Source organism: Crocodylus siamensis, chromosome 1, assembly GCF_052110815.1.
Source record: "Crocodylus siamensis isolate JL-2025a chromosome 1, ASM5211081v1, whole genome shotgun sequence".
Taxonomy (NCBI): domain Eukaryota; kingdom Metazoa; phylum Chordata; order Crocodylia; family Crocodylidae; genus Crocodylus; species Crocodylus siamensis.
Window position 1 is genome coordinate 406,529,459 of NC_143395.1, and position 5,481 is coordinate 406,534,939.

The following is a 5,481-nucleotide window of genomic DNA, read 5'->3' on the forward strand; positions in this document are numbered from 1 at the left end:
GCCGCCGCAAAGCGCGCCCGGGCGGGCTAAGGCAGACACGCTGCCGTAAAGCGCTGCCCCCCACCTTTGCGCCGTGTCGTAACGCGCAGCTGCCACACTGCAGGAAAACCCCCGCCCGCCTGCGTGCACGGGCTGAGCCGCTTTAGGCGTGGTGGGAGCGGGGCTGCTTCGGGTCCTGGGAACTCGGGTTCATATGTACGTTGTCATGTGCATTATAGCCCATCTCCAGGTCCAGCTCCCGCAGCCCCTCTGCCAGTGTCTGTGGGGTCTACTGTTGCTGGAGGAAAGACCTCCCAAAGCAACGGGGAGAAGTGCCCACCACCCCGAATTGGGCACCCGTGTCTGAAAATAGCCGCCGGCGGGCCTATTCTGCAAAAGGGCGAGGGGCGTCATCCCATAGCACCTGCCATTTTCCAGTTTAAAAAGACACTAGATCCTTTGTTAATAGGCCCCAGGGCCTCAGGCCAGGTTACTGTGTTTCAGGTGGAAGCGAAAACTCATACAGCTTGGTTAGCAGGAGTTAAAAAACAATTGGCAGGGTTGTGAAATAGGAGCTTAGTGACCAGGAGCAGCAAACTGCGGAGTGGCAGAACAAAGGCTGGCTTTCTTGCTGCAACCTCAAGACCATTCAAAAGGAGAGGGTCATTAAAGCCTGTGGAAAGAAGGGATCTAAAGTATATCATGGTGTGCATTCACCAGGACACCCCAAAGGAAGGCAAGGTCTAACAGTCACAAACTGCTGGACAACTATTTTACATTGGACATAAGGAAAAACTTCTTTACCGTCTGAGCTTCCAAAGTCTGGAATAGACACCCTCCCCACCAGAAGTGGTGCAAGCACCTACTCTGGATACCTTTAAGACATGCTTTGATGCTTATCTTGCTGGAGTCATCTGACCCCAGCTGACTTTGTGCCCCTGGGGCACGGGGCTGGACAGATCTCACAAGGTCCCTTCCAGCCCTAATGTCTATGCAATCTATGAAATCTATGATAAATGATAATGAGCCATGAAATCAAGTGACTCCCACATGACTAGAAATGCTGCTGCCACTGCCAGGCAGTTGGTTTTAGACTTCAGGTGGAGCAGGAATCAAAGTGGGGTGTAAATGCACCAGTGCACCCTACCCCCATGGATCTGCCTCTCCTAAAGCCAGTTTCATTGTCACCTAAAGAAACTGGGTCGTGTTCCCTGATCTGGTCTCACCCCCTGGGATGTTTCTGCCACACACGCTAGCAGTGGCATAGCAGCATTGCTGTTCTTACACTTCAGCATTTGTGACTTGTGATACGTACATGGCCCTAAACCCCCACCTCCAGGATTCATGTAATTTTAAACCATTAGAGTCTCAAAAACAATGGTAATCTCAGCTTTTCTTTTCTTTAATGTGATGTTTTAACCCAAACGGTTGCAAAGCAAAGCTTGGCAATGCAAATCCTAAACAGTCCAACAAATAAAAGAGCCCAACGCATTTTAAGTTTCATCATTCCCACACCACAATAATAGAGGACTGACTTAAAGTTCTTGAACACTCATGAGTTACCCCATTGTATTAAATTTCACACGAAAGCTATTGTTATAGTTCAGATAAAAGAATTTTTACCAATCCCAGGAGATAAAAATAATCACACATTAGAATCTAGATGCTCATGAGACAGGACTAAAGATGAAATTAAAAAACCACAATGTTTTTTTTGGGCGAGGCTTCTTAAATTTCCTCTGCCTGTCTCCAATGTGAGTGTGCCAATACAGTCTAAGAATCCAAACAGAAATGCACGTGCAAACAGTTCTGTCCCTCCAGCCAGACTTCCCCATGCCTTTTCTCCTAGACTTCCTACCTCCTCTCCCTCTTGCCACCCCCCTCTCCTTCCTTCCTTAGACTCCCACCTACTCCTCCCAGGCAAGTCCCCATTTCTCCAATCCTACAGGCCCAGGCAGGTCCTACACCTGACCATTTCCAGCCTGTAGGGAAGGAGGTACCTCTAGGCAGGAATGGGCAAAATACATCTAGTCTAACCCCCGGCTCAAAGCAGGACCAGCCCCGACTAGATATCCCAGCCAAAGCTTTGTCTAGCTGAGTCTTAAAAACCTGCAGGGATGGAGAGTCCATGACCTCTCTGGGTAACCTGTTCCAATGTTTTACTACCCTCCTAGTGAGAAAATTCTTCCTAATATCTAACCTAAACTTCCTTTGCTGCAACTTAAGACCTTGCTCCTTGTTCTGTCATCTGCCACCACTGAGAACAGTCTAGCTCTGGACTGAGGTGAAAAAGGTATTGAGCACTTCAGCCTTTTTTGCATCCTCTGTCACATTGTTGCCTTCCCCATTCAGTAAGGGACCCACACTTTCCCTGATCCTCCTCTTGCTACTGACATACTTGTAGAAACCCTTCTTGTTACCCTTCACATCTTTAGCTAGCTGCAACTCCAATTGCACTTTGGCCTTCCTGACTTCATCTTTTCACGTCCAAGCAATATTCTTATACTCCTCCCCAGCTATTTGTCCAAGTTTCCACGTCTAGTAAGCTTCCCTTAGTTTACTGAAGAGTTCCCTGCTAAGCCAAGCTGGCTTTCTGACATACTTGCTAGTCTTCCTGCACATTGGGATGGTTTGTTCCTGCACTCTCAGTAAGGCTTCTTTAAAGTACAACTAGCTCTCCTGGACTCCTCTCCCCCTCTGTCTGGCTTCACAGGGGATCTTGCCCATGAGTTCCCCGAGTGAATCAAAGTCTGCTTGTCTGAAGTCATAGAAACAATGAGTCAGAAGGGACCTAGACAGATGATCTAGTCCGACCCCAAAGTAAGTCCAGGGTCCTTACTTTGCTTTCCTTTCCTCAGGATCCTAAACTCAATCATTTCGTGGTCACTGCTGCAGGTCAAGAGGAGCATGGCTCCTAGTTGGCCACTCCAGCACTTGCACCAGGAAGCTGTCTCCAACACTCTCCAAAAACATCCAGGATTGCCAGTACACTGCTGTATTGCCATCCCAGCAGATGTCAGGGTGACTGAAGCCCCACCCCCCACCGAGAACCAGGGCTTGTGATGGGGAAGCTTCCACTAGTCTTTTGAAGAAAGCCTCATCCACCACTTCCTCGTGATCTGTAGCAGATCCCCACTACGCCATCATCTTTGTTGCTTTCGCCTCTGACCCTAACCCAGAGACTTGCACCAGGCCTATCCCCAGCTTCATACTGGAGCTCTGATTAATCATACAGCTCTTTTACACACAATGCAACTCCTCCTCCTCCTCCTCTTCTCCCCTGCCTGTCTTTCCTGAACAGTTTGTACCCATCCATGACAGTGCTCCAGTCATCTGAGCTCCCACCAAGTCTCTGTTATTCCAATCATGTCACAGTCCTGTGACTGTGTGAGGACTTCTAATTGTTCCTGCTTGTTTCCCAGGCTCTGTGCATTCATTGCCTAATTTCTCAGGAAGTATAAGTACACCTCCCCAACTGGCCACTCCTGCTTGTTCTTCCAGTCCTCCCACTTCCCCACTTGCCTCAGGGCTTTGATCTCCATCTCCCAGCCAACCTAGTTTAAAGTCCTAGGTCAGAGAGTCTGTCTGCGAAGATGCTCTTCCTTCTCTTCATCAGAGGGATCCCCATCTCTTCCCAGCAATCTTTCTCCTTGGAACAACACCCCATGTTTGAAGAAGCCAAAGTCCTGATGGTGACACCACCTGTGCAGCCAGGTATTGATCTGCAGGATGCACCTGCTCCTGCCTGGGCTCTTTTCCTTGATCAGAAGGATCAAAGAGAACATGACCTGAGTCCCAGACCTGTTCACCTTTGCACCCAGAGCCCTGTAGTCACTTATGATCTACTCAGGGTCTCCCCTGGCAGTATAATTGGTGCCCACATGGATAAGCAGCATGGGGTAGTAGTCATAGGGCCAGATGAGTCTCAGTAATCCCTCTGTGACAGCTTGGATCTGGGCTCCGGGCGCAGCAGACTTCCTAAGACAGGTTAGCAGATGGCTCCCGCCATCCCCCACAGAAGGGAGTCTCCAACCACCACCACCCATTGCTTCTTCTTGGTAGCAGTTGTCTTGATCTTTCCCACCTTGGCGAGGCCTGGTCTGTCCCCTACCAATGGAACATGCTTCTCCTTCTCTGTTGCCAGGGCTGCATATCTTCTCCAGACAGATTTCTGCAGGTGGAGGTGAAGATTTCTGCTTGCTGCCAAGCTCACAAACTTCCAGCTCCCAACCTCCTGGGAGTCCATGTCTTCTTTAGCACTGACTCTGGCACCTTTTCCTCCCCAGTCCTGAAGGTCGCCTCCAGCATCGAAACAATGAACTCATAGCAGAGGATGCTTTGGAGCCTCACCACCTCCTCCTGTAGCTCCCTTCCCTGTTCCCTGACAGCATGAACACTGTGTGCCCCCAGAGGCTGGTGGGGGGCACGGCGAGTTCCTGCAGGCAGTCGTGGCACTGTCGGCAGCAGGGGGGTGCGGGTGGCAAGCGGCGACTGCCCACAGGTGCCACCAGCAATGTCAGCAGCGCCTTTTCGCAGGGGGTGCACGTGCACCCCCTATGCATCGCCAATGCCTGAGAGATACCACCAGGAGGGAACTGTTCACACTGCAGGCACCCTCTGACCTGGCTGTCACTCAAAGGAAGCTGCAAGCCGCAGTCCCCACAGTGCCGGACCCGAACCTAGGTAGACATCTCAATGGTGAGCAGTCTTGTGTGGTCAGAAACCTCACAGGTGCAAACAGTGGCAGTGGCAGTGCTCTGGCATTGCAACGTCCTCCAGCCATTTCCCTGGGTCTCTTAATCTGTCTTCTCTCTCTCTTACTGTCCTTCTTCCAAGCACACCTTCCCTAGTGAGCTCACCTTGAAGCTGACCTATTTATTGCTCATTGGCCTCAAAAGGTTCCTTTTTTCCTGCTTTCTCATGCTAAGCTGGAAGTCTGGCCCCTTAAAAGTGTGGGGGGCGCAGAGCAGGGGCAAACCGACTTGCAAACTGCTCACCCTGTTTGCAGGCTCCTTGGTTACTGGATCCCTGGTTGTTCAGGGAGTCTCTTTTTATACCCTGCTGGGCCTGGACTGGCTCTGCCTCCTCATTAGGACTTCTGCCAGGCCCAGCCACCACTGAGCCAGCAATACTCCTAGCACACACCCAGCCCACCAGACAAACACTCAGCAGACCAAAGGCACAGACAGCTCTGGATCACTTACCTTCTTTGGGCAGGATCTGGTGCCACACTTCTCTTCCCCTTCCTCCCCTTCCTCCCCTTGCTCCCAGCAAACTGCTTACCCCATTCATTGATTCCTTGGTCACTGGCTCCCTGGTCACTCAGGGAGTCTCCTTTTATTCCCTGCTGGGCCTAAATTGGCTCCACCCCCTCATTAGGACTTCTGTCAGGCCCAGGCAGCAATCACTCAGCCATCCCTGGGTGCACAGCGTGGCTGCGGCGGCACAGTGGCTGGACTTTCTTCCCAGCAGCCCCCACAGTGGCAGCTCCTTCCAGCTGCT